At 48.0% G+C, this 12987-nt stretch overlaps 2 protein-coding genes across 5 annotated transcripts in view; both read left to right on the top strand.

Annotated features, from left to right (window-relative positions):
- LOC132904961 (spectrin alpha chain) overlaps nt 1-12987 on the top strand; it is a 225218-nt gene that overhangs the window by 77257 nt on the left and 134974 nt on the right. The gene's annotated exons all lie outside the window — the stretch shown is intronic.
- Nucleotides 1-12987, top strand: part of LOC132904967 (ecdysone-induced protein 74EF-like) — a 143882-nt gene that overhangs the window by 4779 nt on the left and 126116 nt on the right. For 2 of the 4 annotated variants that reach the window (XM_060955832.1, XM_060955830.1), the window contains exon 1: nt 6354-7320. The exons of 1 other annotated variant lie outside the window; for it this stretch is intronic. The gene's annotated coding sequence lies outside the window, so the exon portion shown is untranslated. Of the gene's footprint in view, nt 1-6352; nt 7321-12987 lie in introns of those variants that run through there. One more of the 4 variants, XM_060955834.1, reaches the window with a different exon arrangement.

The following is a 12987-nucleotide window of genomic DNA, read 5'->3' as shown; positions in this document are numbered from 1 at the left end:
ACAGATATCGGTTGTTCGGTAACAGGAAAAACTCGAACGTGAAACGAAACAGGCCGGACAAATGGGAAAAATATCGAAGATGTAGCGACTCGATTCGCCAACGGTTTCCTTTGACAAGGCACAGAGACTGGAGATTTTACGAACACCCGGTATTTTGCGGTGTAACGCGCGTACATGCACCGCGGTGCAGCCTGTGTACATGAACAAACGCACACAAGCAGGATGCCAGTGAACCGAGCATTATAGTGCCCTGCAAGAAACGTCGGCCTGGTGCATTGACCGCGGTTGACCACACGTCATCGAATGAGTGACGTCACAGGGTTTGCAGCATGAAAGCTACGTCACGGTTGGTTGCATCCTCGAAGATGCATCCACGAAAATATTTCCTTTTTCTCCGTTTAGAACTCCTTGGGAAGAATCCAATCGCATTCAACGCCGGCTAATACCTGCCGCGTTTCTTGCGGCCAAAGTTTTTCCGCTTTGGCGCACGGGTCGTGCGCCATCGACACAACTTTGACGTTTCTCGCCTTTCCTGACAAATCGTTCGAGTGTCAAATTTGATATTACAAAAGAATGGAAGAAAATATCGTCCATACAGGATGGATAATCGATGATATTCCTTCGTTATCACGCGTTAAACCGAGTCCAGGGCGGTTTATCTCAAACAGAAACGGTCGAAACGGATGACTTATTGCGCTGGCGGCTGGCTAAATAATTTTTTTGCAGCACGTGTAACTTCCAATTCATCACGGTCGACCGCGGGCTATACGGTGCGCGCATGAATAGTTAACGAACAGGCGTAGGAGGACCAAGATTTTCCTCCGACGACGACTATGCGCACGATGTACCTGCGTGTATAATAGCACGGTTATACATAGAGCCATGGCTATACCTTTCTGAAGTATATGTAAGTGCGGGCGAGTTCGTTCCCTCGAACGAGTAAATCAAGTCGCTGGTCCGCGAAGCGGTTGAATGCCGCGAGCTCGTAAGACTGGCCAAGAATGGTTCGATATTTTTGCCAGCCCCTTGATCCATTCTTGCCGCGCATCCGCGCTATTCATCCCGATATTACTGGTAGCGTTCCCTTCGAACGTCCGATTCTCGTCTCGTTTCTCTCTCTCTCTCTTTACGCCGTTCTCTTTTGACGATGACCTTAAAAGAATTTGTAATTCAAACTCCGCCGGTATTTTCTAATCGTGAAAACAACGAATAAGCTTCATGTTTTGACCGAACGATAGAAAACTTTCTAAAAAGATGAACGATTTTCTATCGAAAATATTCGAATTATCTCGATACGCGATATCGTAAATATTTATCGAGATACGCATTCCAATCTTTCCCGATAGAACTCTCGGGCTTATTCTATTAGCCGTTTAATGGTGAAACGTCAAGTTTTTATCGTATGTTTGTTTGCTTTCTTTTCTTTTCTTTTTTTTTTTTCTTTATTCGTTGAACCTGTGAGTGTCACGAGCTTGGAACGTTTGGCTCGAACGATCGAATCGATACGGGGGACCATTTAAGCGACTGCATCGACCAACGTGCAAGGAGGCAGCGCAGCTACGAGAAAGTATCTGGCAACTTTCTCCGGTGGGTTTAGTTTGCACCACGGGTCACCAGGCACGGACATTAAGAGCGAACGAACGCGAGCCACTCGTGTCCGCGAGCGTATTTCCGAGAGAGTCTAGCGTATTTGTACGATACAACTTCTTTCAGAGCGACCGCTGGAAATATTCTTTCCGTTGCGAATTAATCGTAAGAAGTATTTTAACTGGATAAGAAAGTATCGCACAAAGCGGACACGAATTGGCCAATGTTGCCTCTGAAGAAAGCACAATGACACGCGTGAATTCCAAGGGCCACAGTTACAAGCCATTGAGCAGGTAGATCGAGTGCCAAGAACAAGATTTTGAAAGTCTTGTCGTGACGACGCGCCGGTACGATTAAACCTGGATAATGGCTTCCGAATGCCAAACGACGCGAGGCGTTCATCATCTTCCGCTAGGGAAACGGCAGTTTGCTGAAACTGAATCAACTTTGCTCGTGAATCCATTTCATCAAGCGTTAACACGCTTTCTTTTTCGACTTAATTTTCATTTTCATATCGGGAAGTCGGTTAAACGAAAGTTAGTTTTAAACGAAACATCTTTGTAAGATGACGAAAGATGGTCCCAATTTCGTCACGATTTTCTTTCGCTGTTAAACGATGACGTAATACCGTAGGATTTTAAATTTGATCGTAGTCGTAATCGATCGCCTATCGACCGATGGTCACGAGAATCGATCGATCCTTCTGAGGTCGCGTATTTATACGTCCACGAAAGATCGTTACGTAGAAGGTTGAGTAACGCGTTTCATATACGAAAGTTCCTTCTCGTCGTTCTCATTATCAGGTGCGTTGTGACTCGAGCCGGTATTAGGCAATCGGCACAGAGACCAACGTTAACATTGGCCCAAATATTGGCCAGTGGCCCCGTATGTACGGTTCACCGTCTGCGGTATTCGGCGACCGGAGCGATAGTCTGTCTCCTTCCCCGACTTTATTTCTACCGGCTAACCATCAAAACGATGTCGTTGACTGACACTGGCCCACTAATCGTACGTTAACACCGATCTTGGACCGAGTGGGTTGTACGAACCAATCGAGGAGAACTGCGTACGCCAGTCTGTTTTCGGGAAGGTAAAAAGTAAGAGTATTTCGCCACTACGATTAACTCGGTTTCGTTTGTTCGTGATATATTTTACTCGCAAATTTTGGTATTCTTCGTTCGATGGAACGGCGGTTCTCGTAGAGATACGGAAACGGTAGGAGAACGTCATAGTTCTTCGACCGTTTCAACTTTCTCCTGAACGCTGCGCAAAGCCAGCGATTTAACGTTGACTCGCTGAAATTTCGGAAGTAATGGCGAATTGCGCTGGAAAATGGCAAATAACAGGCATATACGTATTCCGAGTGTCGGATTAATCCGATCTCGTATCACGATCGCTTTTCGATCGGTAGAATCTTTGTCAATCGGCCAGGTGAAAAGCGAGAGTGATCGGGAGCGGCAGTACGCCGGTGTTTTACGCAAACGCGTGCGGTCTGGCTGTCTTTGGGAAGCCGTACGCGAACCTCTGGCGTCAGAAACGAGGGAGAGAGGATTTTTCTTTTTAACCTCGTTAAATTGACTACGTTCTCGCAAGCACTTATATCTGCTTCGCTAATGGGGCAACGTCCCACGCGTGAGAGCGCGGGAGAGAGAAGCGAGAGAAAGAGGAACGGAAGTGGGGATACGCAGAGTCTTTGAGGTGCATTTATTTATATATTAGTAGAATCCATTGCTTCTTTTCCGATGCACGGATGTCTCCGGTAGCGGACGTGGCAAGTTTCATGCGAGTTCTGGATCCCGTCAGAACGATCGCGCAAGGACGGGGACACAAGGAGGCGGTACCCGCAGAGGTTACCGAATTTATGACTTGGAAGCCGAGCACGCACGGCCAGAGAGAGAGAATGAACGCGTGAGAGGCCAGTGAAAGTTTATGAAGTCTAGTACGGAACATACACCGATGACGAGTCGGCGCGAACGTGTGGCATGTATGCGCGCGGCTTAGTCGTGCGATGCTTTAATGCGTGTGCAAACCGCGCTATCAGAACGCGTGCGATTCTTTATGCGTCAGCTTTGAATGTCACGGAGTTAGGAGCAACCAGAACGAAGCGATCAAACGCTCTTTTATTTCCTTTGTGCACACATGGGTACGTGTGCAGTCGGACACAGAAATTTACCATCGACCGGTCGCTGAGCTTTTTCTTCGCGAAGGATGTATGTAGATTCGCCCGTGTGTATAGGGAATAGAAGCGTGAAGGATACTTTTAATTATATTCTTCATTTGTATTAACGTCGCTATGCAACGACGACGCTTATGCGATAGCGATTCGTCACGTTGAATAGAATTGTTAACGCTTCAAAAATAGTCGAGAGGAGAAGGTTTTGGTCGTGGAATGATGGCTTAATCTTTGAGTTCCTACTCAGGGTCGTTCGTTCCCGGTGAAGACGATTACAAGCAAGGTTCCTCTGTCTCTTTTTCTTCAAAGGACTTTTTCTCCTCTCCCCTCTGTCTCTGTCTCGCTTTTTTCTCTTTCTCCCGTTCGACTGGCAAGTTCGGGTGCCTCGACACGAGGAACCAACGTAGGCCCGAAAGGCCCCCGAATATTTATGTCACGGCAAAATCGAGGAGAGCCGAGACCTTGACTGTGTGCCGCAGGCGGCCTTTTCGCTACGTTTAAATGTTAGAAATGTTTGCTTCAGATTCATGAACCAACACGAAGGTCGATCGTCACTTCCTAAATCAGATTCTGCCTTTTTCGATGTTTTCCACCATCGGTCACTCGACTGATATTCTCGAATCTTCTCTTTATATTTTTAATAATCACGTTATTTAACCGAGCGATTCTACGAAAGATACGTCACGCGAATAGAAACGCGAGCCAATTAAAAGGTTCGTTATATTCTTTTTTTCTCTTTTTTTTCTTTTTTTTTTTTAATTAAACGACCGGGGAAGATATTTCTTACGAGAGACGCGGTGACTCAGCCCGGAAGCGTCGAACGTCTTCGTCCTCGGCGGGAAACCGCGGAAAACGCGCGAAAGTCGCGTCGAGGACGGTTGCACGGTATGGTAGCCGGTTAGAAGAAAAGACTTGCACTTTCGTTAGAAAGTCTCGGGAATCGACTCCGCCATCCGTGGCAGCCATCTAGAGAACCTAACCGGTGAACGTGGATTAACGCTGCCTGTCTGACCAAACTCGGAGTCCCACTACTCAGTTTACCCTTAGCCCTACATACGCTGGGTCCCGCGTTTGCCTTTTTCTTTTGCCTACGACACAGCGTGAGTCGTACGTGCAAACGTTACCTCTCGGAAAAAACGAACGCGATGATTTTTCTATTCTTTTCAAAGAGATAAGAAATACAGTGGAACAAATTCACCGCGCTCACCTTCTGATGTTAATTACAGCAATTTGCAATAACTTGCGATAACCGTACTTGAGCGATCAACGCTTTCGTATCGTATCGGCTCGTACGATCATTAATAGCCTCTTAATCTAGCATTCGCTTTGGCTCACCGTGTCGTACAGAGATAACAAGACGATCAGCCTTTGGATAGCGTTTCCGTCAGATATAAATTCGCCGGCGAAGAGGAGGAAAATTTATTCCGCTATTGCGTGCGAATCGCGTTTCAGAGGAACTGTCGAACGAAAGCTACGGTACGTTTCTGTGTATCGTGTACGAAGAGTTTTGCTGTCTGTCCGCTGTACGAATAAGTAAACGCACGATTTGCCAGCTCGTATGATTTTCAAACGGTTTTCGATAATATGAGCGCCGCGACGTGCGTTTCGTTTTGTTCATCGTAATAACAAGGCGTGTAAATAGTCATTTGAATGCCAACGCGTTCTGCACACGCTTGGAGAGAAACGGACGTCGGTGGAGGAGGACATTGTGTGCCTTGTTGCATTGAGTCGCACGGTGGTTACATTCTTGTACACCCTCGCGTCCATGAAGACATATATTCCGTTGTACATACGCGCGACAGACACACATATACGCGCTAGAGTGCCTCTTGAATATAGAACAAATTACACATGGAATGTATATTCTGTCTCGGCTACGGCTCGCTCTAAACTTCTCACGTGTACACGCGCGAATCTATGTGTGCACTTATATTCGTAGCACGGAGGTGATATCGCGTTTAGAGTCGACCGTGTCGCGCCAAGCCTCGACGGGACTCGCCGTGGCTATTCTTAATTCAAATTCGATGCCTTTATTCGCGTTTTAAAAGATCCTACGGCGCAACAGGCACGAAACAGTATACGTAGAAATAAAAAGAAGAAAGACATCGCGATTCCACTTTCTCGTTAGCTCGCGCTCGGGATTCCGGTTATAAAATAGTCCCGCGAAATGCTTCCGTGCGACAGCGATACACGGACGATACACGAGATCGTCGAAGCGCTCTAGAGAGGCTAGAAACGTGTGCGCGCTGGCGAGCCCGCACACGCGAGAAACGGAGCGACAACGGTCGTTCCGGCGATGTGTGCTGTTCGCAACGTGTGTATACGTGCGTGCATGCGCCTGTCGGGTTTGCGAGAGTGTGCGACTCGGTGGCCGTGGCTATGGCCTTACGAACCCCCACCAGCCGGCCGCTCCGAATCCACACGGCGTGTGTACCCCCCGTACTCTATGTACATAGATCCATAGAGTCGGACAAAGACGCAAGATCGATGAAGCGAGAGCGAGACGGACGAAGGGGGCGAGAGTCGGACAGAGAGAGAGAGAGAGAGAGAGAGAGAGAGAAAGAGAGAGGGAAGAGTACTACTGTTGGTACGAAAGAGAAGGAAAAGGCGCGAGCTAGGAGTGGAATGGCAGAGGGGAATGGCGAGGGGGAGGAGGAGGAGGGAGAGTGTCGCGAGCGTGTCTAACCTAGGATAGTGGCGTTTAGTGGCGGCTAGGCTAGGCAAACCGAGACTCGCCGCTCGCGCGTTACGTTCAGTGTTCCCTCGCGCTTCGGCCAAAGACTCGCACGCCTCGTGTCACGCAATCCGTCGTCTTCTTCTTCTTTCCCCTTCGCTACGAACCCCTCCGGGTGCAGGAGAAAGGATTTCGAGAGAGCCGGCGAAGTCGAAGAGGAAAAAAGACCATCGTGAAACGCGAAGCATCGCGAACGTATAATCGTATCGCCACCATTAAGCGGCACACGAGCTTCCTGAATTTCCCGCGGCCGACGGTGTACCACGGCTGCGCGTCGCTCTGCGCCGACCGGACGATTTTGACTCGAATCGTTGCGCGCGGCATCGTCCTCGTATTCCACGTTACGAGATCGCTTGTTTTCGTTGGATCGTCGAGAGCTATGGCCGCCTTTTCCTCGATCGCTCGTGGAACAACAGTTACCGATTGTGCGTGCGTGTAGAACCGCCATTGTCGCATCGAAAATCAAACTTTGTTTTTTTTTTACACGATAACTGTATCGATGCGTGGTTGTGCGCGCTTCTTTACCGGAATACCGTAAATCGTGCGCGACTCGGGTTCCTCGCGTCTCAGGACGTTCTATTTCGTCTGTTTTCTTTTTCTCTCGTGCGCGTGCCTGACGCGCACGAAAAGTTTGTTTACGTTATCTGTGACTCGGAAGAAGTGGAGTACGACCAAGTGGAAAGCGGGAAAAACAGACCTGTCTTACGGATACGAGACTGTCGTTCGTAGAGTGTGTGCGAAGGTAACCGGTGTGCGTGCAGAGTACGTCCAGTCTGTATCGTCTGTATTTCCATCCACGTTGGGCATCGTAAATCGTTTGACGAAGGTAAGAGTAATTAATTAACATCGATCGACTAAAACAATTAGTGTACCGTATATATCGTGTCGTATATAAAGAGATGGAAGAACGAACGAAGAGGCACGCTCGCTTCCGTGATTGGTGACAGTTAGAGGTGGCGGTAAAGTCGAACGCGTTTGAATGCCACCTACACGAGTTGGTCTGACAAACGTGGAGCGCGAGACGCGAAGCAATAATAGCGATTTAACGAAAGCGGCGCGATCGAACGTCTTTGTCGGCATTACCTAACAGAATGTTTTCTCCGAGTAGAGGCGAATCTCGCGGACTCGATGACGGTGGTGGTGGTGGTGGTGGTGGTGGTGGTGACGACTCGCTCGGCCGGGGTGAAAACGAGCAACCGGACGGTAATCGCATACGATCAAGGAAGTGATCACGCATTATAGTTCGGTGTACCACGAGATATCGGTTTACGTAAAAACGATTAAATTCTATGGTGTACGCTGGGTTTTCTGCGTCGCTTTATGGACGCAATTGTAAATAGCGTTTTACGAATCGATACGCCTCTCTTTTCAATCCGGTTCCCTTCCTCCCTCTCTGTCGCATAGACCGTACCGTAGCTCGCGTTACTATTGTATCGATTATATAAAATTATCGTAACCGTCTCTGACGATTCGAGCGAAGATAGCGCAGGCAGGGAATGACTCGTTGTATGCACGCGTCGATCCTTATCTTTGCGAAACGTACACGTATCGCAGGTACGATTGAACAGGAGAAACCTGGAGTGGTTCGCGTCTATGGTCGATTCGAAGGAAACACGGTGAATTTCATCGAGTCGATTGGAAGATCGTTCGGTTCGAATCGATTCTAAAGGGGACGGATAAAACGCGATTTACTCGTCGATGATCGAACAGAACTGGTCGGTTGGCTTTTCGTAATTTCATACCGCCGTATACGTTGGTGATCCATGTAAACAGACGTAACACCGAATACGTAGATCGCGTATGCACTTGTGCACGTATTCACGTGCGCAGAAATAAGACGCAACTATATTTCTTGCAAGTATTTTCAGCCCGGGCCAACCTTCGGCCCTCGCGACCGTCCCTCTCCGTCTTCCTTTTCTTTCGTCTCTGTTCGCCTCTGTTTCCCGATCCCTCCTCCCACCGTTATTCGCTTGGCTTCGACTCAGAACACTTCGCGACTCTTTAATATAGTTAAGAGATTTATAGTTTGCGCGCGAGTCTCGCGTTCCCTCGATCGCTCTCTAATTCTCTAGCGTGACCGGTTACGCGGTGACCTTCGCTGTTACCCACGGCCGAGGGCCAAAATCGTTCGCTGTGTTTAGTATCGTATCGCGTCGGTATACGTTCGATAAATATCGAGATGCCGACGCGGCATAAGGGCCCCGTAGCCTCGCGCCCCATATAAACCAGCGTCCCTGAAGTTTGATACCACGTGGAGCACTCCGTAACCTCTTTCTCCTCCTCCTCTACATCCTCTTGCCTTCCACTCCGCTTCGATTCACTACGTCTCTTAGTTCTCTCTTTCGTGGAAAACTTGCGATCGACTACTCGTTCCTCCTCTCCGTTTCTCCAGCTCTCTCTTTCTCGCGAACCGAATATGATCGATAGCGGTTACTAGCGGAGAAGTATCGTCTTCGTAAAGATTCCGAGGAATTGAAATTCACAGCTGTCTAAGCCGTTGAACGAATTTCCATATCGCTTATTGCGTCTTTGGAATCGGTAACACAAAGTTCGAAGTTTCCAACGCTTAGTGTGCATCCTGTTCTTTTTCTCGATCGATCGATCCTTATTTCCATAATGTTATGTTTTTGTATGACATCAATTACGCGCGTTCGATAAGATCGCGACGTACATAACGTCTGGCTTTCAAGAGCAAGGTCTGCATTTGTGTTTACGTTTTCACGCAACCAGTTCGTTGTATACATACACGCATACACGATATCCAAAAATAATAGCTGTGCAAGTGACGCTTGTCGTCAGCGGTGCAATTATTTTTTACCGACTATGGAAAGCAAACGCAGTCGCCTGCGATCGCCCTCTGATGGTTTCTGCGTGTTGCCCGACGATCGCGGCACGCGTTTATTTAACAATCTATCGGCGCGTTCGCGCTCGAAGGGCAAACCGGGATGTCGAGATATAGGTCGAGCGCGCGTTTCTGCACCTGCGCCTCGACCAAGCAGGAAACCTCGCGAGTATAGCCGTTTCTACGTACGTAAGCGAGAAACGCCATCTCTTCTTTCCTCTCGAACCCTAACTCAAGGACAAGGAGATTCGAAGACCCGAAGGTGACACCTTGAAGGTGCCTTGGTAAAAGTAAATGACCTTAGCGAGAGAGACAAAGATGAAGAGAGAAAGAAAAGGAGTCCCGCGTACGTGCGACCTATCGTCCGTCTAGGTCTACGAACTCGAATTAGGCCAGAGCCTTGACTCTCTCGGATATATTGGCAAGTTCGAAGAGGGAGCCCCGCCCAGGGGCCCTCTCCTTCTATAGCTCCCCTCCTCGTTTTCCGAATATCCGCCCCTGCTTCGTTCATACGTACCAATGACCTTCGAGAGACTCGCGAACACGCCGTGGCCCGTAGATCGTGGACCTAACCTTTCTCGAGCCAGGGGCCCTCGTGCCCTGGCGTTCGCTTGACGTAACACCCGAGAACGATCGGGCCGCGTGTAGGTAGCCCCAGAAGAGAAGAGTAGAGAAGAGAAGAGAAGAGAAGAGAGAAAGAGAGACCGTGGTAAAGGCGGTCATGGTCAAGGGTAGCCCGAAAACCTACGAGAAGCAACGTACGAGGAAACGAAAATTCTCCGACATTTGCTCGCTTCGTGGTCAAAGTCGCCGCGTTGATGATCCGCCTTGATACCGCGAAGGTGGGTTAATTGCTCGAAAAGGAGCTACCTCGAAGATCTTTCCCACAATCGCGAACTCGAGTGGGGATTGTGAATCATTCGCTTGTATTATACGTATACGTGTACATATACATATTGGAGTATATAGCGGTTAATGTACAGCGGCTCGTATGCAGCTGCATAACAGACACGATCGTTCTCTCAAAGGTTGAACCGATGGAACGATCGGTTTTTCGGTTTAACAAACATTCGGTTTATATGTTGTTGCTTCAGGCATCCAATTAAGAAACGGTTCCTGGCGATGTCTTTGGCTCGCCGATTGTTTCGTTGCCGCGCAACTGCTATGAAACAGGAATAATGCTGAATCAAATGTTATTGTTACGCCGATTAAACAATTACTCTTCGGCTGGGTTTAACTCACCTTGAAACCGTTTACCTTCAAAACAGCAGAATGTACGATTAAGTATATGCCCGTTAAAACCGAGTGGCTTGCATTAATGCGGCTCGCATTTGTATCGTGTAGGTGTGACTTTTATAACGCGCAAAGAAAATAACGTTTCGTCAACGCGATGAAACACACAGCATGTGCGACATGTGCGGAAAAACAATCGATGCTTGATAAACCGACGGCATACCGATGATAAACCAAGCTTCCTGCGAAGGATGCGCGAAAGTAAATTATCAGCAACCGCTGATATTCGTTTCCACGAACAAGAACATAGAATTTACAAGTCGTTAGACGAGATTGTCCCTTACCACGTCGGCCGTAGCTATCGCGGCACGTGTAATTCGTTATCTTGCAAATTGTATGCAGAAAGAACGGCTTGTTTGCTCGCATCTATTTTGTTTGCGATACCGTGCCGCGCGATTTTATTTCACACCATTCATTATGCAATCCGCCAACCGAAATTATTTTCGTCCCGAAGAATCTTGCCAAAAGGGTACGGAAAGCAGGCGCGTGTTACGATATTCTGCCAAGTACAAACCTTTTATTCATCTCGCTGTAACGTATCGCAACTTTCACGCACTGTTCATCGAGATTAATCTTGGTTGCCCATTCATGGCGTCCGATCTTCGGAAACTACGCAAACTAACAGTTATTATCGCCCTGCCAGCGTCCTCCGGGTCAACGTCTAAATAGTCTGCGAAGGTGAAAATAGACGGTTGGAAGGCGTGCATGGAATTCTAGCAGGAGATTCTGCCGCGAAGTGATGTCACAGCTTGACCATCGGTGAGAGATCGTTCAAGTTGGCACTCTCAGCCCTAGCTGCGGCGCTACCACGACGATTCACGCAGCGCAATAAAAGCGGAAGGCTGCGTGAGCTTGGAAGGCCGCTCGCAGTCACACTATCTATCTATACTCTGTTCGATGTAACTTTTCGCGATTCTTTTACTTGCACCGTTCTTCTTTCCCTTTGCTTCCTTCGTTCGTAGTCTATTCACGATCAGGATCGCGTACGACGACGTGACTCGATCGAGACGTCCAACTGACCGTTTTTCGTACGCATAATGCCCTTTTGCTTCTTCTTCTTCTTCTTCTTCTTCTACCGCTTCTGCTTCTTTCTCTTCCTTGGCTCTCGAGCTCTTCCATCGTTGTTGCGTCGATCGCGAATTAAGAACGTTGATCCAAAATTCGAGTACGCGATGCAGCGCGATCGAATCGTTCCGCATGATCTTTGAGAGAAACCGGTTTCGCGACACGGGAACGCGCAAAGGCAACGAAATATATAATGACAAAGATATATCGGAAGAGTAACGAACAATCTTCGAATATAACTACGACCAGAATCGTTTCGTCGTTTACGAGTCCTATTTATTTCTCTTATAAATATGCGCGTTTCGCTTCTTCCCGCGTGTTCATCGTTATCCTTAGTACCTCGTAATTTCCGTGGCTAGTCGTACTGGTGCGCGATCCGCGGTGAACGATATCGCTAATGAAACGCTCGTTATAGGAAGCTAATATTCGTGGCGTAATTAAAGTGGACCAAACGTTGCGTACTCGGTCGTAAACAATCGGATCTAATTGTGCATAAAATAGCGAAAGTTTCGTATTAAGTTCCGAACAATACCGTACCATTGTATTTTAACGTTAACGATGAAACTTTACGAGAGTTCGAATCCTTTAATAAATCTCGCGAGTCTTCGTTCGGCACGATGTCGCGTATTGATCTTTGTACCGGCTTTGTTCCATCGCACGATAATCGAGTAAGGCGAATAATCGAAATCGCTTTTTAATGACACTTGTCCCGTATTTACATAATTGCATGGAAAACGCTGTTTCACATCGCGGGTGTCGTTAAAGCCCAATGTAAACACAATAATTGCCGCTATTCAGAGAACAGATCATTCTCTTCGCAATGATACCGTAGCTACGTAACGTAGATAAAGTGACAAGTTTTTTCACCGACGCAGCTGTCACATCACGCTTTCACCAAGGAACAAAAATAAATCATTATTCCATCTCGTCCCTGTGATTCAATGATCGCGCAACGCTCGAACGATTGACGTCAACGACCTTCTCTACTGGATTCGTCGAATCCGTCCGAGCGGATTTCCAAAAGCCCAGGGAAGAAAGGCTCGTTCGAATTCGAAGATTGATCGAAGCACCGGATCGCGTTCCTAGTCCGATTGTTGGCCAGTCAACCGGTGACGACGTTCCACGCGTGGAATTGTCAGCCCGTTGTTCCAGCACACGCGTATTATAAAACGTGTCTTTTATAGATCGTCCCCGGCTGATCGAGATCCATCGAACGCGTTGAAGAGTGTCCGTCGCCTTCGAGGAAGTTGTCCGACTTGCCAATAACCATTAAACTCGCTGCGGGACTCGAAC

Source organism: Bombus pascuorum, chromosome 3 (genome assembly GCF_905332965.1).
Source record: "Bombus pascuorum chromosome 3, iyBomPasc1.1, whole genome shotgun sequence".
In the NCBI taxonomy this organism is placed as follows: domain Eukaryota; kingdom Metazoa; phylum Arthropoda; class Insecta; order Hymenoptera; family Apidae; genus Bombus; species Bombus pascuorum.
The sequence above is the reverse complement of the archived record's forward strand: the minus strand, read 5'-3'. Positions and strand labels throughout refer to the sequence as shown.